We start from the raw sequence: 27,382 nt of genomic DNA on the forward strand, positions 1-27,382 counted from the left end.
TCCAATTATGGTCCAATAAGCATAACCTATCAGTTCTTGTGCATTGTTAAATTAGATCAGTGAGTTATTATTTCCCTAAGCATAGTCAAATAGCTATTCAGCAGATAATGAAAGAATGTGCAGTAAGAAGCAATTGGCCTCCCAGCAGCTGTCTGCAGGAAGCATTTGCTAACCAGGGATCAGGATGATGTGCTGTCCTCTCTTTCATTGTTTTATGTAATCTTTAGCAATATGTGTGACAGTACCTGTATGACAGGTCTAATAGTCTCCTACACCCACCCTCCACCACCTACCATCCATGTCCCCCCTGCGCTGCTGGTGTATTCTATGTGTTAAGTGCAAGGAGAGTACCGTGTAAGGTGGGCCAAGGCTGGGTCTCTAATGGGAGCAGCACTGTGTGAAATGGCTCATAAATAAGTAGAGGTGGCCCGAGCCTGCTCTCTGGGCTGAAGCTGGTGCTGGAGCTTGGGTTGTTGAGGCGGAGGTCGAGGCAGAGGTCAGGGAGTGCTGCTCCACTGGGCTGGGAAATGACTGTGCTGTCTGGAAACAGGATGGCCGATTGGCAGGACTGGATGGCTGAGGGAAGGTGGCCTTTCTAACAATTTGGTTGGCCTCTTTTAAAACAGCACAGATAACCAGTCAGAAGTACCATTGGGGGAGTAGAAAGGTATTAAAAACACGGTGTGAATGAAATACGACTGAAGGGAAGTAAAGTAATTGTTAAAATAGTCTGTGGTGGCTATTACCCTTCTCCATTTGCTGGATTGATGGACTATTTCTGGTTTTGCTGAGATAGATATAATAGTGTTATTTTCTTTCACTCCTCTGTTTCCTCTCTACAAACAAAAGTCTTCCATTTTGAAAAATGTTGATGAAGCCTTCTGGGCTAGTGATTTAAAAGGTCATGCAGTTGGTCTTTTTGTTTTTTCTAGGAGAGGCAAGTCAATACCACAACAATATTTTTCTTATTTATTTGCATAGCTTTTATTAATAATACAGCCTGTACATGGGAATCCAGACATTTAAACGTTACAGATTTGTTCCCTGATGGTAAAGCTATTCTTATATATCATTCTACGGTTTTGGTTTTTTCCCCAAACTAAACATCAAAGAAAACCTGTGTCAAGAAACCCAATCAAAGAAGACAACAAAAACCAAAATAGTCCAAAAATGTGTCTGGCTAAAGACTGCGTTGAAACTTGTTGTAACAAACGGAGACAACAAAAGAAGCAAATCCACAAATAAACTAGGGGAACCCTTAATTAAAGCAGTGGTGATTGCAATTTTCAGCAACTGGGTGCACATGAATAAGAGTAATTTCTCAGTAGGAGCGGCAGCACAGCTTGATGATGGCCCAAGTTGTAAGTAAACACACAGAAGATTTATAGTATTTTGTGTGTCACGATACAAGAGGGCTTGTTTGAAATGAAAATGTATTTGCATTTGTTTACAACAGCTGGTGTGTACTTAACAGTTTGTGTAATTAATTCTGACCTAGCAGAACTCTTCTGCTGGAGTAGCAGAGTGTGCCGAGCTTGAGTTGATATTGCGAATGCGCTTGCTGTATACACTTAGGAACAGCACACCACACTCAGGCAGGGATGAATCCTATTATAAGAATGGGTGAAATCTGCTTAAAATTCTAAATGGACTATGAATGTGGGGGAAAAAAAAGAGTAAGAAATAAGAGAGTAAAGAGAGAGCGTGAGAGAGAGAGATGAGAAGAGGTAAAGTGTGAACAAGCATGTTCAAATTTCACACTCTCCCCAGTCTTTGATTGAAAAATTACAATAGTAATACAAATCTCCCCCAGGCAGAACACAAGTTTGACAAGGTTAATTTTGAGAAAATGAACCCTTTACCCAAACTGAGCCAAGCACTATGTAGTCTGGCATGAGCAACATGTTGAGAGTCTGTGTAAAGTGTTCCTTAACACATACTCATACCTCTTTTCCTGTTAGTACAATTTAAACTTCTGCACCATAAACATCTTAACTTCCAACAAAGCATTCACACAGCATATGCAGATATCATCAGACATCTCTGAGACTGTTTTAGCAATGCCCTGCAGAGTGCTGGTCAGCTTTTAAGCTGAGGTCCTGGAGTAGAGAACGTTTTTTGTGTTGCTGGGATATTGATAAATTTGCAGAGTGAAGCACAGATTAGGTGTGGGGAGACCCACAGGAATAGTTGGTATTAATGAACAGTTGAATGATGGAAAGGCGCAGCCTCTGTCCTCAAATGAACCATTGCCTATTTGTTTGCCTGGACAGTGTGCCTGTGAACCTCCCTCCCTTCCCCCTTCTCTTTTCTTGAGGCCGTTCACTGTCTCACACTCGCAACCTATTCTGACCACTTTGTTCTTGTCAAAAACAATTATGTTTTGGGGATCAGCAGTTTGTCTCCTATCATTGTTTTTTTCTGATTTCCAGATCCTTTTCTGAATGTAGAGCTTTAGCAGTGTATCCCATCTTCTGGAGCTGTGTGATTGCTGCAGTGTGTTGTCTGATGGCTGGGTTTCAGGACTGTCACTGAACACCCCCTCCAGCACCACCCCCACTCCGTCTGCTTGCTCTCTCAATGTGAAAGGCACCATTTCCCCGGCATTGCTCTGCTGGCACAGCATTTACAGTGAAAAGTGTGCCGATGGAGATCGAGTGAGGAAAGGAAGGAGATAGAGAGATGATTTAGGGAGATAGAGGGAGCAAGGGAGGCAGAGTTAGGAGGGGTATGAAGTAGATGACAGAAAGTAAGATGGAAACAACAATGTTTGCTGAGCCCAGAGCTGTGGCATTTATGACCTGACACACTGGAGATAGACTTGCAGATGGAATGTGAGGCCATCCCACCCAGCACGGAAAATTTCCTGCTGGATTTTACTATCTTTACACATTTTTCAAGGTTTCATTGGGTAGCAGAGTTAGTTAAAGGTTAGCACTGTTGTTTTGTACACTGCCTGAACAATCATTGGGAAAATGACTATTTTTAACCTCATCATTTTTCTTTTCTTTTCTTTTCTTTTTTTTACATTTTCCAACTCTTAATATTTTAGCCATGATTGGGTCTTTTTCAGATTTAATTCAGTAAGTACCCTTATTTGTGTAAAGAGGAATGGAGCAGCCTCTGAGGTGATTACCACCTTATGTTAAGACTTCCATGATCATTAGGCAGCTTCACCGGCTCAACTAAAATTGCCTCAAAACCAGCACCCTACTATATTATTGTGAAAATGTTGGTGTGACCCTAAAAAAGGTTTTGCTGTGGAGCAAAAGTATTAAAGAAAAACTTTTTCTAGAATGTCCTCTGTCAAGTGCTCAAAGGCATTGTGTAGTTCTTTGTAGACCCTAGCTAAGGAAGCTAGGTAAAAGGGCAGTTTACAGTTTCTTAAGTTATTTTATACTGATCCGTGTAGGGTAATTCTTTATTGGTATTTAAATAATCCTTAATATTAGGAGCAGCTTGGTGGTACTTGATCACTTTGATGAAAGACCTAGTGTGTCTTTGATGGTAGGAGAAACTCGATTCCTCTGTGGTTCCTTCGGAGCTCAAGAGAAAACCCACACAAGCACAGCGAACATTTTAACTTCTCTGCCCTGACAGGGGTGGAAACCCAGAATCTTCTTGGTGTGAGACAATGTGCTGATGGCACAAATGGTTGGGATTGGCTTTGTTTGTGTGTGTTTTGCTTGCTTTGCAACAATCGCCAATCTTCTTGCTCGTAAGCAGTACATGACATTTTTTACCATGCATGAACCCTAACTCTAACTAATACTAACCGCCCTTAAATCCCTTTCAGCTCATAATATCTAAAGGATTGCTCAACTCATTTGGCTTTATGAAAGACTCTTATGCAAATACATGCCTGATGGTGAACATTAATGTTTATACCTTAACAGTTTCTTTCTGAGAGTCTTTTCTGGGCAACCCACAAACTTTTGCCTGCAGTGTATCCCCAAGGAGATTGTTTGTTACTGTATAATTGTGAAACAAATGCATACATATTCAACCTTCGCTGGATAAATCAAGGTTAAAAAGTATTTTTAATACAAACATTGACCTTTGTCAGGCAGACGGATTCTAACACAGGTGCTAATGGTAAGTGGGGTTTGTGAAAATATTCTGTATTCATTCCACTTAGAAGTATTATTTTACATCATTAGATGTGTGCCAGCTTGCTTCTTACAACTTTTTTCAGTCTGTGTCATTACGTTTTCAAAGCTTAATCCTGGCATCATATTGCCATCTAAATAGCCACCTGCCAGACTCATTCAACCCATAAAACACCCAGCTCTCTGCTGTTTCTAAGACTTTCAATGACTGTTTTCTCAGAATGTTGTCATATACGTTATTTATTTTCTCCTAGAATCCCTGAAGAAAAAATTGTGCAGCAGTTTGAAACATTAATGTATCTCAAATTGAAGTAAAAGCATTGCTGTACTCCAGTTGCTAAAGGGCTAAACAGAAAGATGCAGTATCTGCTGCTTTAAAGTTTCTCTCATTAGAGTAGCTGTTGTGGTGAAATGTAGTAATTGCAATTATTCATGACATATTTTACAAGCATGTTTGCATCTTACTTCAGTAGGATCTCTTATCAAAAGCTCTGTCCGTCAATGTTGGGGGAATATTTTGCCCCAAATCAAGGTTTTGCTTCTAGATTCCACAACAAACCACTGTGTTGGCCCTGGTTCTCTGTTGAACAAAGTCTAATTTAAATGCAATTAACAGAGCCGTCAGAGAAACAGAAAAAAAACCCAGTATAAATGAATCTGTTGTCAGCAGAGCAGCAAGCAAGCAAGTTTCTCGACTGTATTAATTAGTGTCCAGTGCACAAACAGGCCTTCTTCCTCTTGCTGAATGTATGCTCTGTGTTATCTGCAGCCCAGCTAGGGAAAACAACCCAATAGACAGATGAAGTAATGTAGGCAATCTAAAATAAATTCAGGTAGGCAGCAATGCACCATTGTAAGCACATTAATTCCTATCAGGATTATTAACTCCAGGCCACTTGCTGCTGTCAGTGCTCTAAGACGTCCTCTTCTGGGCCTTCAGTATAGGAAATTTTATCCCTGTATTATGGCCCAGGCAATGTTATTTGTCATGGTCCCAGTACAGTTAGCAGCTCTGAGGGATTGTTGGGTTATATTTCGTTGTGGGCAGTTGCTGATCTGTGTGGTTTTGCAAAGCTTTTGGCATTGTCAGGTTGTCAGAATGTTTTTCTTTGCTACAATTAAAAGCAACACTGACCTACAGTCAGGTTTCTGAGCTTTTGGGCAATAACACATTTGTTGTAATTGTGACTCTGGTCATCACCACAACTGATTTGAAATGAAGCAGTCGAGGTGATATAACAGTTACCCATTTTTACATTTTTCATAGGCTGAATAATAATTGGAAACTTGACTGATATGCAGTACCGTGGCCATGTGTGACCTGGCTTTTTCTTATTTAATGACAAATTAAGGAAATAAACTGGTGTGAAATTATTTCCAATTGTTCAATTTACCTTTGATAGGGCTTTCTATAAACTCTCAGTATGTTGACCAGAGAGGTGCTACAAAAGAAGCTGTCATTGTGGCGAAAAGAAAACAGACCAATTTAGAGCAATGGCAAAAACTTTAGGAGAGGCCAAATCAACAATTTGGCACAGTCTTAAAAAAAGAAGAAATACTCTTTTCTATTTGATCAAGAAATACCCCTTTACAGACAAGTAAGGACACTTGTTTAGGCATGTCATTGTCAAGTCCACAAACAGTGCATTCATGAATGTAATGAGGGTTTACCTGTCAGTGGTAGCACTCAAGAACAGGAAGTAGACTTTGCTAGTAAACATCCAAAAGGATTCTTTAGACAAATGAAGCCAAGATGAACTTGTACCACCGTGATCACATGAGAATATTATGGGGATGGGAAGGAAGCATTCATAATTCAGAACATATCAAATCACCTATCAAACATGGTAAAGGTAGACTTGGCTTTGTATGTCTGCAAATGGCTCAGCAGTGTTAACTGTTGATAGAAGCTGAAGCATTTTTGCTTCTTTGGTTAAATGCTACTAAGCTAGTAGACCAGCAATTCATTATGTATATTACTTCACTTTTTTATAGTGGTGATATAGAAAGGCAAAATTCTGAAAATTGTAAACTGTCCAAAAAGCTTAGGACCCTGGCTAGAGCATTTCTTACTACATAGGGAATTTTTCCTCTCTTTTATGTTCAGTATTTTATCTTCTAAGAACAGTTTCTGTCTATGTGCATTTACACACAGACTACATTAGTGAATGAATGTGTCTAGTTTCTACAAGACTACACCTCTCAGTTTTTATTTTGGTCTTCTGTATTTAATCAAAACGGGGTCCAGCTTTGGCATTGTACCAACACAGTATGACGTTAGCCTCTGCTGCCTTCCCACAAAGTAGAGGTTGACATCTTTATGTCTGTTCCCAGCCTGGTGGAAACCTGTCTCTCTATGTCTACCTTCGCTTTTCTTTTCAGGACACTGTATTTATGATGGTAGTAAACACACAAAAGTCCTCTTTTGTTATTGATCGATTTCATTTTGATTCGGACTCATAGCATGGACTATCATTGGGACCAGTCGGGCCCTGCAGTGTACATTTCACACAGCTCCCTGTAAATCCTGTAAGAGGGATTGGTTTCGGGAGGTCTGGCATCTGTCTTGGCTTCACGATATGAAATCATATTAGTTTCAGCTTTTTAGAGTTGCTGGGAGAATAACCACCAACGAATGACTGGGCACACCTTCAAAGTTTGGTTATTTAATTATTCAGCCCATTTATTTGATGTTTAAACTCTGCACCTGATAACACTATGAAGTATTGTCCTGCAAAGGATGTTTGCAACCTCAGTAAATTGCTTTGTTCTGTGCATGCAAGCAGTCCAAATTAGTGCCTGGCAACACACAAAAACCATTGTCTAGCGCTATAATGTGTTTTCAATTAGGAGTCGTTGAGAGATTTAGCTTATTCTCGGGATAGGTGACTCTTTTCTTCAATAGCTCTAGAGAGCAGTAATTGATTGCCAAGTGTGAAATGGAAGTTAAGAATGGACTGAGTGTGGCTGTGTCCCAAAGGAGAGTGGTTTTGAGCAAGCATATGCTGGACTCGCTCACCTCTCTTTGTACTGACAGCTCAACTTGAAACTACGTAAGCACCCGCTGACTCACTGCATGAAAAGAAACGCACCTATTACAGAGCCCTTTATTTCAACCCCTAGTGTCAAATATCACAGTAATAACTGTGATTAAGCCATGCTGTGGCCGTGCTCCTTATGATACCAGTTTGAATGGACAGTAGTTCAGCATGACTTACATCCCCTTCACGTTGCATTAATATCTTCCTGCTGGCTTGGAGTTTGTAGCCATGCCTGTCTCCCTATTGCCTGACAACTTGCAGCTCATTACAGACAAACTGTCCACAAGGAAGCAAACTCGCTCCACTTACCTTATTAATATTGTCAACTGTGTTTAATTTCATCACTTGGCCTTCTCATGTGTGATGCCGCAGTAAGTGCAACTCTTTGTCAGTGGCACAGACAGCTCAGTGACCCACACCACAAGAGTCTGTCATATCTATAATGTATCTGTCTCCACACTTTCAGTCAGTGACTCTGCCGGAATAAGAGTGATGCTATTTGTTGGGTTATTTTCCAAATGTGGCTGTTAGAGGGGTCAAGTGAAACCAAACAGGGTTTGGATCGTTCACTGTACTATGAGTGTGTTGTGGAACCAGGAACTTCCAAGCTATGTCCAAAGGTAGCAAAATCCACTTACAACTGAAAATATTGTTTGATAGGTATTTAACTTTAAAAGTGATTTTCTGATTGGACATAAGGCTTTGTACAAAGACAAGCAGAATGGCCAAAACTGCAGCCATATCTGATTTTTATTTTACAGTTCAGATATGAGAGTGGTGTCTAGGCAAGATTAATTTAATACATGTAAGCTATCTGTATCATAACAATACTAATATACATTACTGTAAACATTTGGAATGCCAAATTTTCAAGTTTTTCATTTTATTTAATTTGGCTTGTGAAATGAAAAAAACAAACAAACAAAATAAATAAGCACTGCATACATTTTCAGTGTACTATCTTTATATAAAAAAAAAATTAAACAGAACTCTAGCATGCTGTTTTGCTTACTACTGGTACAGTTAATTAATCATGTTCCAGTCCATCCAACCTCTGTGGGCAACTTCTCATTTTCTCATATACATTTAGAGGCTTAAGCTTTTGGACAGTTACATTTTCCTTTTCTCTGTCCTCCACCACATGTCAAAAACATAGTTTTTGATGGTAGCCCTTAGAGGTAAAATACATTGTAACTTGAGGAAAAAACAGCAAATGCAAAAAGTGGCGCAAAAAACTCAGTGGAAGTTGAATAAAACACAACTGAAATAGACAAATGCACAGCACAAGCTAATTTAATAAATATGTAAATATATACACCAGTAGTAACTGAGACAATTGTTTTTATGAAGTTTTCTTTCATCAACTCACCTATATCACATTCAGGTGTGTAGAGATTTTGTATCAGTGATATTACATTTCGTATTATAGGATGTTGTTTATATACCTGCTAAAATACATTACAAGCACACTGATGACTGATGTCCTTGGAATTCTTTATTCCGCCAATTCTGGGTAAAGTTATTTGACATAAAGTGATGACACCGTTGACCAGATAATGTAAGTGTTTATAGGTATGAAATATGTGCTGCTTCACCAACTATGACTTACTTCCAGAGATGAAAGTAAGTGTGTCCTGTTTTGTATTGTGAACCATGAGAAGAATTAGTGCCGGTACTCCAAAGCAGGAAAAGAAGCTGTCAAGGTTACAGAGTAAAATAGGATTCAAGTTGTAATCCTGAACATTGTAAACCTGCCATTGATTCTTCAACAGTGTCTTAAAATGTTTTCCCTGTATTTCCTTGTTATTTATCATGTACTTCAAAGCGAGGGACAGACAACCTCAAAGATGACAGCGGTGTGCTTTGTAATGGATTCAAATATGATTTAAAAAAAGAGGAAAACAAAGGACAAACTCATTTTAACATTTGCTTCAAGGTCTTTCTGTCGTTTAGGTGCAGTGATGGTAGGAGCCTTGTTCACTGAGTTCAGATTACATCCATTTGGTTTGCTGATATAATCTGTCAAGTAGCGAGACTAATAGATAAGAAACTAATTTGTTCCTGTTGCGATCGTGCTTCTGAATAACATGATGCAATTTTTTTTAAATTCATTTTTTATTTTGTTTTGTTTTGGGGGTTTTTTTTGTATAAATTGTTTGTGTGTAGACGGTTGACGATGATTGTATTTGCTGCTGGCTGTTCAACAAATTGCTTAAAGAGGGTTAAAAAGATTATCTTGACCTTGACCTATAAAGATGTATTCTGTAACTGAAAAAAGAAGAATACAATCAAAAACTAAGTCCTGGTAGAAGTAATCATCATCCATTCTGTAGTACATGTGCCATCAAACCAGGTATACAGAATACATTGGATGCATTGACACATTACCGGCCTCATATAGTAGTTGTGACTCAATCCTTTCTCAGTGTTTTTGCACATCCCTGAGCAAATTATATTCACCTGTAATTATAATTAAGCCCTAGTGTAAGTGCATCTTGTCAGACTGTTTGAAAACTTGCACCTATGGTTCTCAAGACATTCATTGTTCTACAGAAAGAATATTGTCTCAAAGTCATGCCCCAACTGAGTTTGTTTTTATTTATTAAGAAAATGCTTGCTTAGCATAGCTGCTGTTTATAGCAGTGACCTGGTTCACATAGTCACACCTGGGAATGACCAGTGTTCTCATATGCCAGTAACTGAGCTGGGGTGAGCTTTAGGAGATAATACAGTGCTCAAGGACAGTTAAACATACTTTTCTGTTTTCTAACTTTTAAAAAATGAGCAAAACTTGGTGTTTATTCATTTTCATTTTTTCTTTCATCATTGTCGCGCTTTTCCTTGTCTTCTTTTCTATCTGTTGATAGAAAAAAGGGATTTATTGACATGTTAATTATGATCAGTCAGTTTCAGATTTAATCTGGTTTGACTCTGACTTTTTCAGAACTTACTTCAGTTGTTTTGTGCCCCCAGTGTAGATATTCTAAGGTGAATGAGAGAATAATTGTCCTCATTTGTGCATAAGAAGGCATTGTTTAGTTATAATATATTCGTTTTGTGGAAAGGCTACCCTTGTGGGACATTAGTATGAACATATTGTCCCTGACTCGTTTCTCAGCCAGAGGCTGAGCATTTTCTCAGGCTAAATAACTTAGCTACACACAAGTTGTGAGACTGTGATTAGCTAAATTCCACTGAGAGAGACAGATTTACAGAGCCATTTTTTCAGTCTGTCCAAGATACCGTATTTTAAAAGTGCTGGAAGGAGACAAAGTATATTTAAGCAATAAGCCATGAGAAGCTGAACTTGACAGTGATTTTGGAACAGCTTAAAGGCATTGTTAGAGACTCTTCTAAAAGAACTGTCAAAGCAAAGCCTGGAGTAGCTTTTTGCTTTTGTCAAATGACTGCAGTAAAGAAAGAATGTAAGTGTGCCAAAATGTTATATTTTAATGTGATTTTAGTCATTAATAATGACACTCTTACCAATGTCAGTGCCGACTTTTGGCTACAAAGTATTTTACAAGAACTTCAAACACAGTCAATGAAAAGTGAATGAAGGGACTGTTTTATGTTTTAGACTCAATAAATGGCTAGATTTTCTAAGACGAACTATATTGATTTAGAAGAGCTCTTAATGGACATGGTGAAGCTGTTTTACTGTTTAACAGCCTAAAATATTTGAATTGTTTTCTTTTAATCATTTCCTGCCAGCTTCCACACTGCTTTATTATTTATTATTTAAGCTATTTATTGCTGAGTTAGTGTTGAGTTGGCGAGGTATTATCATCACCCTGTTGGTATGGCGGGCGAGCGTCATGAACACCCAAGACTGTGAATGCGATAACTCACTACAACGGACACAGGATTTTGAAAGCTCTTGGACAATCTCAGTGACCTTGAACCTCTGACCTTGACCAAGGTCGGGTTTTCTGAAAATCCCATGAACGTGATAACTCATGAAACAAGTTGCCATAGGTCATAGGTGCATGTGTAATAATCTCAAGTTTAAATCCCAGTGACGTCAACGTCAAGGTCAAGGTCAGAGGTCAAGTTTGACAAAAATCACAGAGGAAATTTTAAATTTATAGGTGCATCTATTATGAGGCTGAATGAACAGCTGAGCAACGGGAAGATGCGCAGCAAAGGACCTGGGCTGCATTCAAACCCTCTGTAATAGTATTACATAGAGGCCACGTGCTCCCTCCAAGGCTATGTGTCCTCTTTGCTGTCTGCTTTAACTAGTGGATGTTGAATAAATAAATATGTTGTTGTTCCTTTGAGGACACATGGGTTTAAAAAAAATATGTTAATGTTTAAAATGTGCTATCCCTTATAGCACCAGTGCTGTCATGTATATAGTACTCAGTAGCTAAATCTGATCTTTGACTTGCCTAAAAGCAACAAGATTTGTTATATTTTTTCTAGACTAGGTAAAATGTAGTTTAATCACTGAAGGAATTTTGGTTGTTTTCATGAGATAAATGAATAACACAAATAAGCTGACCTGCATCAGCATCCGAGTCCAGCCTAGCTCGAGTGCTTTGAGAATATTCATCTCTCTTCAGTAACCACCAAAGACTGCAGCACAGGAAAATGAGAAATGCTGTTTTATAATGAGAGCCCTAGGCAGAGACATAAAGAGACATGTCTTTAAAAAAATCTATCATTATATATTCTCCTAGTAATACTGCAGTGGGAGAAGCATACTAAGAAGTTGTGCTCTTTGAAGCGGTCCAGGCAGTGCTTTAATGTTTTGGATAGAGCTTACGTTGCTTTGTGATACAGGGTTAAGCTTACATCCTGTCATTTTTTATTCAGAGATGTTGTCATGTAAGCAGAAACCGTTCCTGATGGTTTGAACTATGGCTTTGTTTCATGGTAAATGGTAAATGGCCTGTATTTATATAGCGCTTTACTAGTCCCTAAGGACCCCAAAGCGCTTTACATATCCAGTCATCCACCCATTCACCCACACATTCACACATCATAAACAAACATTGATACTTTAAAATCTCTGCCTCACTTTTTCAAAGTCTAACCAGAGGATGCTAGACAGAATCAATGATGACTGAGTGAAAGTTTTCCAAGTGATATGGCTTTTTTTTTCTTTCGTTTTTAGAACTTAAGCACACTAGATACAGGATGTAGTGTTCTACAGCTTCTTAACAGTCTAAAGAGATGAAAATCAAATGTGAAAAACCATTACAAAACTAGTGCAGCTACTGGGTATGTTTCTGGCATGAACACTTCGAATGGATGGTTCAATAAGTGTCATGTTGAGGTTCATATACTGAATTATATTTCTCTCCCACTTTGCACTATACTGATGCAACACAGGAGTTGTTTCAGCAATAGGTGTGCACTTTACAGAGTGTCTGCAGAGGGTTTCAGGCTGCAGCTTGTTCTCGGAGCAGTGAGCCGCAGGAATGAGCATCAGGAATCTGGAAATATGGCTCATCCACCATGGAACTTTGACATTTCAGTATTTTGAAATGGAATATTTAATTTTTGTCTATGTGTCACGTATTATGCATGCAGACGTTCTTGTTATGGTTCCATCTGTTCACTTAATCATCACTTTAAGTGTTTGTTTGTTTGTTTTTTCAGTGTATATACAGAGAAAATGCAGAGAAAAACATTTCAGTAAGTTATGTATGTCTAAAGCTGCAGTAAAACATGTTTTCATAGTGATAGTGGATTACATTTAATTATGGGAAAAGGTACCATGTGATAACAAGGCATGTTTGATTTGGTTTTATGGTCTGTTTTAGCTTAATGTCATAACTGCCATTAAAATTTTAGCTGGCGATTTAAAAAAAATAATTAAAAAAAATCACTCATTTTGATGTGTCCTAAAACACCATTTCCAAAACATAAAATATGCATAAAATATCCCTAGAAATGTAATGTAATAATTTTACATTTACATTTATTTCCTTATTCATATAATTGAAAATCATACAAAGAAAACATGATGATTTTTATCACTTTTCAAAATACTTATAATCATTTGGATTTCTTTTTAAACAAACAAAGTTTATTATAAAAAAAAAGAAAAAAGGGAGGGTCTATGTTGGTCCCAAAGACAGCCTCTATAAAGGTATCTGGTTTCATCAGTAGACACAGAATGGGAAAAGTGTCTTATGCTTGAGTGGGAACATTAAGACTGAACGTTATGCACAGGTAGCAACAACTAGAGAAGGCCGTGCTCATTTCAGTAAGAAAACGCTAAAATCATATTCTGCAAGCAATACATCAACATGGCTCCATTGTACAGGGTGGGCCATTTATATGGATGCACCGTAATAAAATGGGAATGGTTGGTGATATTAAAGTCCTATTTGTGGCACATTAGTATATGTGAGGGGGCAAACTCCTCAAGATGGGTGGTGACCATGGTGGCCATTTAGAAGTCGGCCATCTTGGATACAACTTTTGTTTTTTCAATAGGAAGACGGCCATGTGACACATCAAACGTATTGGTAATGTCACAAGAAAAACAATGGTGTGCTTGGTTTCAACGTAACTTTATTCTTTCATGTGCCGGTCTCTCTGGCTTCATCTTCAGTAACTAAAGCGTACCCTCTGTTGGGTTGAGATCAGGTGACTTGGCTGATGAAGAATGTGGCATTTCTTTGCTTTGAGAAACTCTTGAGTTGTTTTTGCAGTATGCTTTGGGTTGTTATCTATTTGTGCTGTGAAACACTGTGCAGAGAGAAAATGTTCATCCTCTTACTTCTATCAGCATTCACATCATCATCAAACGCTACCGATTTGGTTTCATTGGTGGACATGTGCCCATGCCATAGAGTTGCTTCCACTATGTATGATAGTTCTATTAAACATGGCGGTAGATGTTCCTTTTCTCCTTCTCCTACTTTCTGCTTCCTGTTGTTTTGGTATAACCCTACTTTGTTATAGACTCTCTGCATTTCAATTCAAAAATACATACCTCCAACAAAGTGCTCTTGCCTTGGCTAGATGGTTTGAATGGATTTTTCTAAACAAAAGAAAGAATCTGCAGTCATACTCTATCGTTGTCTTTTGTGGCCTTTTTGTATCAGTGAGCTGACCGGTGCATTCATTGTTTTTAAGAATGTACCAAAGTGATGATTCGTCCAGTCAGTTTTTGTTCTCGCTCAGATTTGTTTTCACTTTTAGGCTAATGATGACATCCTTCACTTGCATTAACATCTCTTTGTGCTTCATATTAAGAAAGCCAGTGAAAAGCTGCCAAATGCAAGTTCAGCACTTGGACTCAACCTCAAAACCTTTATTTGCTTGATTTCTCATGAAATAAGGAGGGAATTGGTCTCACATGCCAGTGAACTGCCCAAATAATTTTCGTTAAATCCCTTGAAGTAAAGCTCAATGCCTGCACCTCAAACACATCTTGATTGTTTGATTTAAATGTACTGTTGTGGGTGTACAGAGGCAAAATTTAATAAACCTTGTCACTGACCAATGATTTATGGACCTAACTGTATAATATAAGTGGCTACAGCTTGTTGACCTGCCACCATATAGCTAAAAAAATAATATTGCTACCAAAGAAACAAGATTCAGCTCTTGTTTGTCTTAGTGTTTTAAACCTATTTGCTCTTGGTTTTTTGTATTTTTGTAACATAGCTTTTCTACTATTCCATTATCAACCAGCCAGATACGCTGCTTTGGTACAGATAGTTGTCACTAGTGATTATCTCCTACACATTCTCACCATCTTCAGAGACAGTGATTGTTTTATAGCTAATTAAAAATTTAGACAAGGCAACATTGTAACCTGATTATTGCACTGACACTCAGGGACTGAATCGTGAAGATGGCCTTGTGAAGAAATGAAGCCCCCCACCCCCACCCGAAGGGGGGGGAAAAAAAAAAGAAAAAAGAAATCAATAGTCCACTCTGCCTCCAACATCTTAATGCCACTCTCAGAGGAGAGGGATGTGCGGAAGTGATGGACTCTCTGTCAGTTACTAGACATCAGAGGAGTTTTTAATTGAGGCCCCAGCGGGGCAGACAGGGAGACAGGAAATGCTGAGAAGAGCGTTAGCCTGGCCCGTATTAGATGACATGGGAAGGCCGTTTGTGAGACAGTGTTCACACGCTTTTGTTCCTCTGCTATGCTAAGGCTGCACACTATATTACAATTTTTATTATAGTACAGCAATGTGCAAAAGTCTTGAGCCCCCTCTCATTTCTTGCTCTCAAGGGCATTGGCTGCTTTTTCACTGATTTTTAGTCGAGTCCTTGAACTTGACCATTTTCAAAGGAATTTGTTTTTGTTTGTTTGTTTGTTAAAGGACTTAATGATCCATAGGGTAATTGTTCATGCATACAAAATGCACCTAACTTAACACTGTTATGTTTACACGTAACGGATAACAAACTTATTTTAAATTACATTTCTAGGAACTTTGTTACTGGGAGCATGTCAAAAAAACACATTTGTTCCCATTTTCATAGTCAACTCTACCAAAATGCCAAAGATAACTCAGTTTGATAGACATAAAATAGTATTAATGAGGTAATCCCTTAAGAACTGTTAGCTGGACACTAGGTAAATATAGCCATGGACCTGAAAGATGCAGTTAACTTTTCACTTGATCCATCTACTTTTTGCTGAAGCCTCATCCGAAATGGTCTCGGTGGAAAGATTGCTGTCAAGATTTGGTCAGGAGAGAGGCAAAACAGTGAGTGCCTACAGCCATTTGTATAACATGGTGCAGGGGCTGTGACAGTTCAGGGCTGATTTTTGTGTTTGGGATTTTATTAAAATTGATAAAAAAGTGCCCTTAGATTTTTATTTGACTTTGCAATACCATGTGGAAAACATCTAATCAGCGACAACGTCATTTTTCAGAGTGACAGTGATCTCAACACTCAAACTGCAGTAAAAGCATATCTGGACAGAAAAACACACAATGGAGCACTGTCATAGATTTTCCTCCCCAGAACCTGAACCTCAACATTATTGAAGCAGCTGTGGTCTCTGTGCAAACATCAGAACTGTGTACCTTTTTTAATAGTTCATGTTTTTTTAATTGAATAGGTTTCAAATGCAGGGTAGACAATGTGCACAGAATTGTTTGTATACATTTTTTAGCTAAAGTTTAACTTATCATCACATTAAACGTTGTTCTAGTTTACAGTAGTTGTGGAGGTTAGCTCCATGCTGGTTAAAATTAAGAGCTCATCGCATCCTGTAGCCAGTAGAGTGTGTGCGTGTGTTTATATCCATGCAGTGTGCTTCACAAAACCTCTGGTTTGGGATTTCATTTTGGGTAAAAGGCTTGCAAGTGTGTTTCATGTACTATGAATCCTGTTTTTTCACCATGTCCTTCCATGGCTGACTTGTCTTATCATTAGGACAGGGACTCGGTCAGCAGTGTCTTGTGCCTTGTGGTTTTTCTTTTTACACCAGTGCAAGGGTTGTTCATGTCACAGCTGGGTCACATTCTCAAACATCCCACACACTTACTGACATGCTACCTCATGGTTTGCGTCTCTCTGTTAAGCCGCCTGAGTCTGTTTCTTCACCCACCATTTTCTTTGCATGCAAATGTTCATTTTTTTATTGTAAAATGCAAGTGTATGCTTACTGGTTAACATCCAGTAAGCCATTTAAGATGCTCACTGTGCTCTTTGATGTGACATTTAAATTCCATTCTGCACCAGAACAAATAAGTGTATCCAAATCCACATCAGATAGTGTCTTTACCATTCTGAAGTTTATTCTGGTTATACTGCGCACCTCTACCCCAGGCAATGGCCTGGGGTAGAGGTGCGCAGTATAACCGGTTTATATATGCCAGCACAGAGCTATTACGCATCCTCGCACCTCTCTGTCTGTAACGTACCCTCTGCATTACTAACACGACAGCCGTGCAGTTGGCTCTGAGCTGTATATTCAGTTAATTAGCCCCTCTACTGGGTATGGGATTACCTTCAGCTGTAAAGATGAGAAAATTCACGCTAACCTTGCCCCTGGCATATATGAGCAAGACTTGAAATAATTTCTCTGTAAATACTTGTGACTTAGTTTCCCTATGCTTTTCCCATCAGACAGTTCAGTAACATTCATTGTACTTTTGGCTATGTGTACTGTGGTAAAACTCAAAAATTCTAACAGTTATGAATCTACCTTCTTCCCCTTTTGTTTATATGGTATTGCCATTTTTTTTAAATGCATGTCATTTTGCTCTTTGGCTAACCTTGTTTCACGCACAACCCACAGACCAACAGTATAAAACATGGATATCACTTCTGGGCAGAGATGGGCAGTAACGCGTTACTGTAATCTGATTACTTTTTTCAGGTAACGAGTAAAGTAAGGGATTACTATTGCAAAAACGGTAATTAGATTACCGTTACTTTCCCGTAGGAACGCTGCGTTACTAAAACCGTGATTTTTTTTTTTTTTTTTTCTTTTGCGAGAATGTCTCACGACAGTGAGGTAAGCGAGTGCGACGTTCGTGACAACAGCTGTGTGCAGATCAACAGTGCATCATATATCGAGTGCAGGAGAGAGTATGAGCGTGCAGCGTTTAAAGCGTGGAAGTACTGACCTTATTTTGAGTTTGATTCCATAAAAAGTGACAAAAACATTAGTGTCCGTTGTGCGTGGGAAGAAAACTTCTTTTTACAGCGAAAAAACCCCCTAAACTTCCAAGCAAGCACCGAGTGCGCTACGACGTAATGGGAAATTCACAGAGAAACTCGCGGATTCTTCCACTGACCGCTGCGGCACACCTGCACCAGGGTAAACCTCCGCCTACGCCACTCCTGCTTTACAGGTGAAAATAGAGCAAGAGGACCGCTGAGTCTTTGATGTTATTTATTTTCTGCTGTGTTTTACTTGCATCTATTTGAAAGACTGAGTGTAAACACACACAAAAAAAAAAAAATTTATGTGCTGGAATGTGCAGAAAATAAGTTTAAATGTTAAACAAATTTCTTCCAGTCAGAGAATGTTGCATATAATTAAATTTTTGCTTGATGCATAAAGTTAAAAGTTTAAAACTAATTAAACAAGTTTTAAAAAGAGACTTTTCCATTTGATTACATTTTGTATGATGGATTATGCAGAAAAAGTAGAATTGGGCTGAAAGATCTATCACTTTATCACCTACTCAGGTTGTAAATCGTGTTTTTAAAAAGTAACTAAGTAATTAATTACTTTTGGAAATAAGTAATCAGTAAAGTAACGGGATTACTTTTTTAGGGAAGTAATCGGTAATTAGTTACTGATTACTTTTTTCAAGTAACTTGACCAACACTGCTTCTGGGTCACAAAAATGAAGCCAGTTCAGCCTAACAATTTTCATTCTGTCTGAAGGCCACCAGATGGCGATAGCTATGGTTGCAAAAAGACTTCTGGCATTATGGAAGTCTTTCAGAAAACAGCTTTCTGCAAACACTTTAGTCCTGAGTTTATGGGTTAGTCAATCTTTCGTGGTCACATTGAATAAAAACGCTAAGCATTTTTAATAAATCTGTCTCACACTGTGCTTCAAATTGAATGGTTTTATGCGCATTGGCTAATAAGTTGTCTGCCAAAACCTATTAGCCAATCAGCATGCAGATTTACAGTCAGAGCCCCCTCTTCGTTATCAGCTCCACCCTTTTGAAACAGATGTTGATACAGAATTGTTTGAGGCTTCAAAACATGACTTCAGAAACCAATGGGTCATGTTACAGTTGCTATATCCATCTTTTATCAGTGCGCCCCAGGGTGGCTGTGGCTACAATGTAGCTTGCCATCACCAGTGTGTGAATGTGTGTGTGAATGGGTGGATGACTGGATATATAAAGCGCTTTGAGGTCCTTAGGGACTAGTAAAGCGCTATATAAATACAGGCCATTTACCATTTTATACTCTGTATTCAGTTCAGTTTTATTTATATAGCACCAAATCACAACAAGTTGCTGCAAGGTAAAGACCCTACATATATTAATACAGAGAAAACCCCAACAATCAGACAACCCCCCATGAGCAAGCACTTGGTGACAGTAGGAAGGAAAAATTCCCTTTTAACAGGAAGAAATCTCTGGCAGAACCAGGCTGAAGGAGGGGCAGCCATCTGCTGTGGCAAGTAGGGGGCCAGGGGAGGGAGATGAGACAAAAGACACACTGTGGAAATGCAGAGTGGCGTATAAACACAAAGAGAGGGAAAAAAGGTGAATTCATACTATTAATTTAGTTTTTCATTCATACTGCTACACTGTTTTGTTTCATATGCAAAAGCTGCGATCATCGAAATCCATCTCTGGCTTTGACCTGCCAAATGAAACTCAAGTACACTCCATCTCCATGTCTCATTGTAACCTCTCTGTGCTGTGCGACTGTTGAGTGGCAGGGAATATTCACCTGTGGATCAATCAGATTAAAGTCTGACTCATTTTATGAGGGTGGTAACCTTAGCACACCATCTCATCATTCTAAATCCATAGCACTGCATTATAGGCAGACTACCTCCACACTTTGAGCCAACCTTCCACTGGAGAAAGGTCAGAAGCAGCCTGACATGTCTGAGAGATAGCTTACGAGTTGAGAGTAGACTAATACCACAGAGTTCATTGTGATTCAAGCCCAGTCCAGCATTCACACAGTCACAGCCTCAGTCTCTGCTTGCTTATGAAGCAAAAACTAATTCATCCAATTGTTTTTTCACCTCCTCAGGTCACTTGGTCACTCCCCCGCTTACCCCCCATCGCTTCAACCTTCACTGACTCACTAACTCATCCACCTTGCTCTCCTGCATACTTTCCACTACTTTCTGCACCACCACCAGATGGCTTTTATAGTTCTCCCGCTGAGAAAAAAAGAGGGCTGTTAGAATCTTTATTCCTATAAATGCAGAGCCATTATTTTGTTTTAATGTGCACGTCTGCACATCATACACTCCTGCTTGCCTCAAACCCATAGCGTCAGGGGAAGGGCAATAATGTCAGACAAATTGTGTAAGTAAATGGGCGCTAGGTCGTCCTAGAGATGAGCACATTGCCTCTCTGCATGCCAATATGACAGTGAGGTAGCATCTTACTGAAAAGCTATTTATTGAAATGCAAAAAAGAGCAAAGGCTCCAAGCGAAGATGCTGACAGGACAAAAACCTGTCGCCATCCATCTCAGTTTGCCAAGTTTTCCCTCTACAAGTCAGCTCCTTGTCCTCTCTTGGTGAGGAGAGGTGTTCCTAGAAATATTGCAAGAACAGCTGGTGTGCCTGTGCAGTCACAAGCTTTTCAAGCTGGGGCTGAATGGGGAGGGTTCTGGGGTTTTGATGGACACCTTCGAGGTTGATAATAAAGGCTCATAATTGAAACTGAAGCTGAAACAAATTCAAAGTCATTCGTTCATTGTAATCCTAATATTCATGCTCATGTTTTTCATTCTGATTAATCCGTGTCCTCTGACACTGAGGCCATCTTTCCATTAGCACAGTTGTTATTGTTTCTGCCAATCTTTTCTTCCGTGGTCAGGTTGTGTTACGCAGAAAGTGCATGAAAAAAGTTGAAATCATCGATGCCTGTGCATCTATTTGCACTTTCTGAGGTAGTTTGTGTATATATATCAATCACTTCACTAGTTTACGGTGAGTATGATTTAATTCTGAGCTCCTGTTTTGTCTCATTGAGTTTTATATCTCATTCACTTTACTTTGTCTTCCCGCTCTTACTGTATTGTCAGAATAAATGTCTTTATCTCTACCTTATGACTCATTGTTAGAAAGCTATATAAGCCTGTTTCTAGCTGTGCCTCTGTGGTCTCCAGGGCTGTATAGGCCCTCTAGCAGGGCTGGGCTCTGCTGCTGCTCAACCCTTGGGCTAGCCCCTAGTCCAGCTTGCTCTTCTGTGATCAATTCTCCTCTGTAACAGGTGCCCTTTCTCTCTACCTCCATCTTCACAACCAGCCAGGAAAAAGCCAAGTTGTTCATCCTGACAATGAAAGAAAAACCTAATTGACTCTTCCTCTCCTCTTCCTCATCCATCCAGCTTGTCTACAATGAGCCTTGAGGCTCTTTTTAGCCTGAAGCCATCCTTCCATCAAGAGACATTATTCTCCTTTGGTCCCAGCTTAAGAGGCAAGGTGTCTTCTAGGAAGGTAAAACTGGGGTGACAGTTGGAGAGAAAGCAGCTTTGATCTCGACCGCCTTCACGTTGCAGAACCAAGATGACAGGCAAGGGAGTCTTAGGAGCACTTTATTCCTCCAGAGGTGCTGGAGAGAAAACACTCAGGCTTGTAAAAATGCCTGCAAATCTTTTACTGAAGCCCAAACAATACCTAAGCTGGGCTCTATAGTGTCTTCTAGAGACTAAGGGAGCCTCTTTTCTCCCTGGCGTTGCGCCCTATGTTAGAGGCTCCATATGGAGGTGGTATTTTATCATTCTCTTACCTGCCCCCATTAAATATCTATTTTTATCTTAGTAGGCTCCTGTGGTCTTCTACAGTCCACAAAACACCTACGGTGATGCACCCCTTGTATAATAAGTATTACTTCAGGATAAGCCCTGGGTTAGGTGTGGTTGTTATCACATATAAAAATGCTACAAAAATTGATTGATGGTATAATTGTAGCAACTTTCCATATGGCACTTGTTTTTGAGAAATTTGATTATGCTCATAAAAAATCTGCAAGGAAACGACATAGTGTGTTATATCCATGTGCAGCGTAATAGAAAATGACCGCTTTATAGCTTCTGCACCTGCCTTATATTAGAGATGGACCGTATCGGTATCGGTCCGATACTGACGTAAATTACTGGATCGGATATCGGGGAAAAATACAAGATGTAATCCGATCCATTAAATATCAAAAAAGCACCTCACAAAACTTGCGACACGGCGTGACTCTCCTCATAACCGTAGCACGTCAAAGCAGTGTGCTCACATAGAGCGGCTGTGTGTATTTGTAGCATGCAAACCAGCATTTCATCTCCGAGGAAGTGATCCCAGAGAGAAGTAAAGCAAGTGTGTAAGTTCATCTCTGAATGTTTGTAAAGCATTCCCACGTTAAGCTTAACAACCGATATATGAAGCGACTGCCTCTTCTCTCCCCCTCCTGCTGCTACTTCAATCATGAAACTGATCCGTGATCAGCTGATCGGCTTTTCTGTCGCGAGTCCGTCTCTCTTGTTTGTTTATCTCCCACTTTGCACCAGAAAGAGGAAACCAGCGGCTGAATAACAGCAGCACGTTTAAGCTTGATAATCTGTTGTTAAAATTTATTTAATATATGGATATTTAATAATATCAGAATCAATAAACACAATTCTGATTCTGATTCTGATATTGCTTTCTAGACCAGGATCCTTTTCTACGTAGCTGACGGCTGGTAACTGTGCAGGGGCGGATCTAGCAAAGTTTGGCCAGGGGGGCCGATAGGGCATGAACAGGGAGAAGGGGGCACAAAGACATACTTTTCTTTCTTATTCTCATTTAAAATGTCTAGCTTTTATTAAATAATTATCTGAATCTTACACCCAAAGTTTTAATCTGATGTAAAATAAATAGAAGTCCATTACTGTATATAGTGACTATTAAGTCTAATATATATACCCTAGTAAGCTATAGTACTTTTTCCTTTGGGAAGGTACCATCTGTGCAGTCTGCAGTTCTGTTGAAGAAAGATGTTGAATCTATTTAATTATTCTTGGAAAAATAATTTATTTCTGTGCATTTTTTTTCACACTGCATCAAATTAAATTTGATTACGTCGATTAAGCATCATGAGGTGGAGGGTGGTTCCCTATTTTTTTTATTTTTTTTATTTTTTTTTTGCTGGGAGTTTTAGAGCCCTATTAGTTAGGTTGTTTACTCTTTAAAATACCAGAATAGGGAGGGTGGAGTAGGTTTAAGATTATTAGATTGATCAGTATTCCTGAACTATGAAATATTTTGGGTGCAGTGCATTTTTTGCATACAGGTATAAAAGAATAGCTTTAGTGTTTGTTTGTTTTTTTGTTTTTTTTAACCTGAGTATGAACTTATACAAAAAGCAGCAAGATATTAAAAAAACAGTTTTATTGATTAAAAAACACACTATATCGGATTCATATCGGTATCGGCCGAAATCCAAATTTATGATATCGGTATCGGACATAAAAAAGTGGTATCGTGCCATCTGTAATCTCTAATGACATCTCACAAGCGTTCGCTTTTTGATACAAAGACTGTTTACACAGTTTGTAATTGCAGAGAAATGCATTTATTTTGGTCATTTCATTTTCGAGCAGGAAGCTCACCCTTCTCGTTATACCCTGTAGATGAACAGAGAGTTTGTTTAATTAACTACATATTCTTTAAATAATGTTCCCTTTTATAAAAAGTAGGATAATTATAAAAAAAATATTATAGCTCTATTACATAGGGAAAAAACTCTTTTTTTCTGTTGTCTCTTATTTAACATTAGGGACGTTTGTGGCAATAAATTTCTTAATCAACTAAACAGGTCACTTAAGAAATATTAAGTTACATTTGAAAACTGTTTAAAAAAAAAAAAAAATCCCCATTCCAAAATGTCATGTGACAATCTGATTGGCTTAGGAGTGATGATGTCATATGGATCTTTGATCCTTTGAAGTTTTTCCTTAAGTAGGGGTGAGAAACAGCAATTTTTAGTTCGTTTCTTCGCAGCCTTTGTGTTTGCAGCCTTCAAACGTTCACTACAGAAACATTCGGAAACCTGTCAGAGTCATCGGATACAAACGCCAACATGTATCCAAGATTACGGCAACCAAGACAAAAAGATTACGCCGCCTCTCCTTCCACGCGTGGCCGGCCAATTTCTCCAAATGGCCTCTTATCCACCCAAAGGGCATTACGGGAGAGTAGAAATGTAAACAACCATCTCCAGAACAAAATTCAACAAATTGAAAAAGAAAAACTTCACCTGGAGAAGAAGTGCTTACAAATGGAAGCACAAAATAAACACCTGGAAGAAACACTACAGCGCCAGCCCGACATCAACATTATTAATGAGGGCTGGGGGATCAAGTTTGCTCAAGCCAGAGAGCAGATTGTATTCCTCATCAAAGAAAACAAGAAAAAGAGCGCTGAAGTTAAAGAAATGTCCGAGCATAAGATGGAGTGGGAGATTGATAAGATAGAGTGGGATCTCCAATACATGGACCAAAAGAATCACCTGCTCCAGAGAAAGCTTGATGAAGCTGAAGAAAAAAATAAAGAAGTCCTCCAACAGAAGGAAGAACAGGACAAAAAGCAAAAAGACCTGCAGCGCGAACTCCAAGGCATGCAGGAAAAGTACACAATGGTGAAGGTAAGGTTGGATCAAACACTGTGCCAAAATAAAGACCTCCTTCAAGAGAAAGAGCAACAGCAAGAAAGACTGACAGAAGAAAAGTGCATTATCAAGGACTTAGAGAGTAAAAATCAAAAAATGCAAGGATTCTGTAATGAACTGAAGGTCAAAACAAGTGAGCTGGAGGGAGAAAAGAAAACACTGGAAAAACGATGCTCACAGATGCAGAAAAGGATCGATCAAATGGCAAAAAACAACTCAGAGCTCATTAAGGGGATATTGTTGGAATTCAACAACTTGAAGCGGGAAAACACCGAAATGCAGGCCCAAAAGCAAGACAAAACGCATGTAGACCTGCAGTGTACGCTCCACGACATCCAGAGAAGAAATGAGCAGCTAGAAGGCCTGCACAAAGAAGATCAACTGAGAAATGCAGACCTGCAGAAGACAAAGCTAACACAGGAGGCAACATCCAAAGACCTCAAAGAAAAGCTTGAAGAAACACAAGCAACATTAGAACAGGTGGAACAAACATGCAAGAAACTTAAGAAGCAAAACACAGAAACCATCGATGAGTTGAGAACCCTCATCCTGGAGAAAAAGGCGCTCGTAGAAAAGTCCATGAAAAAGAAGAAAAAATTCTTCAGCTTTTTTCGGAAGAGGGACAATACTGCTTCTTCAACTGATGTAGCCTCGTCTTGCTCCACCTCTGTTCACCCCCCCAACCAGTCCCGGCAGTTGACTGCCCCCTCCTGCCGGCGGTTTCTGCCCGTTTAAAGGCAGTTTTTCCTCCCCACTGTCGCCTAGTGCTTGCTCAGAGGGGATTGTTGGGGTTTTCTCTCCTCTACCTTGTTTCGTTATTTACTTGCTAACTTTTTTGCTCTTACTTCGTTTTACCTTGTTTCTTTATTTACTTGCTTGTTTAACTTTTTGTTCAACTTATCTAACAAAATAAACCAATTAAATTTATCCTTTGAGTACTGTTCATCTAATCTTTACAGAATTTCTCCAAAACACTTTCAAACATTCAGATCTGTCTTTCATTTTCTTCTTGAAACCTCATGAACGATGAACTAAAAACTCTGGAACATGGTTTGAAACACTGAAATTGTTTCAGCTGAAACTGGCAAAGTCATACGTGCGTGTGTGAGTGTCACAGGTGATATGGTGTCATTAGTCAGGTCATCATGTTTAGGCTCATTCACGCCAAAATTATTTAGGCTAAATCTTTAAAACGGTGTCATTGCACACATTTTCAATTCATTTCAATCACACAAATGCAGAAATAATTATTTGCAGTATGTTCTCTGATTTATTATGAGAATGTCATGCCTGATCATTTGCACCCACAACATCAAAAATGGGGGCAAAAGGGAGGAGATCGCGTTTAATCAATTATAACACAAGGTCAGAAATATAAGTGCTGACATGAGTAGTGTCCACAGAAACCTCTGAATCTCAGCTAAAAACTCATGTAAACCATGTCTACAAAGACCAAACAAAGCAAAGACACCAGACAGTTAAAAGAGCAGTTACGTCACCATGAATCTGTGGACAGGTAATATCCATATTTTGATTTATGATTTTCTGAACTTAAATGTGAACTGAAGCCTATTTTCAAAGGTTTTCTATGCTATAAAATACTTTAAAATAAACTAGGTGAGGGAAATAAAAAAATCAAATGTTTCTATGTTTGAGTCACAGCAACTTTGACAGTAACATCTGCAGTAATATTCACATCTCTAATAGAGATGGACCGATCTGATATTACATATTGGTATCGGTCCGATACTGACATAAATTACTGGATCGGATATCGGAGAAAAATACAAAATGTAATCCTATCCATTAAATATCAAAAAAGCACCTCACAAAACTCATACTTTTCTTTCTTATTCTCATTTAAAATGTCTAGCTTTTATTAAATAATTATCTGAATCTTAGACCCAAAGTTTTAATCTGACGTAAAATGAATAGAAGTCCATTACTGTATATAGTAGCTATTAAGTCTAATATACCCTAGTAAGCTATAGTACTTTTTCCTTTGGGAAGGTACCATCTGTGCAGTCTGCAATTATGTTGAAGAAAGATGTTGAATCTATTTATTTATTCTTGAAAAATAATTTATTTCTGTGCATTTTTTTTTCACACTGCTTCAAATTAAAGTTGATTACGTCGATTAAGCATCATGAGGTGGAGGGTGGGGGGTGGTTCCTTATTTTTTTATTTTTTATTTTTTTGCTGGGAGTTTTAGAGCCCTATTAGTTAGGTTGCTTACTCTTTAAAATACCAGAATAGGGGTGATGGAGTAGGTTTAAGATTATTAGATTGATCAGTATTGCTGAACTATGAAATATTTTGGGTGCAGTGCATTTTTTGCATACAGGTATAACAGAATAGCTTTAGTGTGTTTTTTTTTGGTTTTTTTTTTACTTGAGTATGAACTTATACAAAAAGCAGCAAGATATTAAAAAAACAGTTTTATTGATTAAAAAACACACTATATCGGATTCATATCGGTATCGGCCGATAGCCAAATTTATGATATCGGTATCGGACATAAAAAAGTGGTATCGTGCCATCTCTACCTTATATTTTACATATATATAGCGTCACACCAACACTTTGAGTAAAGTCACAACATAATCAGTAAGCTATGATATTGCACTGGTGTTACTACTGCCATGTCCTCACAATCTGTTTATCAGTAATGTACACAAAATATGTGATCTCTACATGAGCTGTGGATTATGTCCCTTCTTAGTGGCCACATCACAAGACAGAAATATCTAATAAATGAGTAACCAGAGGCTGCTTGTTTGGAATCACATGCCACAAGCAAGAAAATTCCTCAGAATTCAAATTGAGATTTCTGTTGATCTTCTTTCATATATGAAGTATACTAAATGTAATTTTTAGAAGACCAAATATTATTTCAGGATAAAATGTATTACTGTTACGCAAGACTAAAT

At 38.6% G+C, this 27,382-nt stretch overlaps 1 protein-coding gene across 1 annotated transcript in view; it reads left to right on the forward strand.

Moving 5' to 3' along the window:
• cd276 (CD276 molecule) overlaps positions 1 to 27,382 on the forward strand; it is a 79,037-nt gene that overhangs the window by 26,770 nt on the left and 24,885 nt on the right. The window lies entirely within an intron of this gene.

Source organism: Diplotaxodon limnothrissa, linkage group LG1 (genome assembly GCF_057381915.1).
Source record: "Diplotaxodon limnothrissa isolate DT_005_m linkage group LG1, D_limnothrissa_male_GT1.1, whole genome shotgun sequence".
Classification (NCBI taxonomy): Eukaryota; Metazoa; Chordata; class Actinopteri; order Cichliformes; family Cichlidae; genus Diplotaxodon; species Diplotaxodon limnothrissa.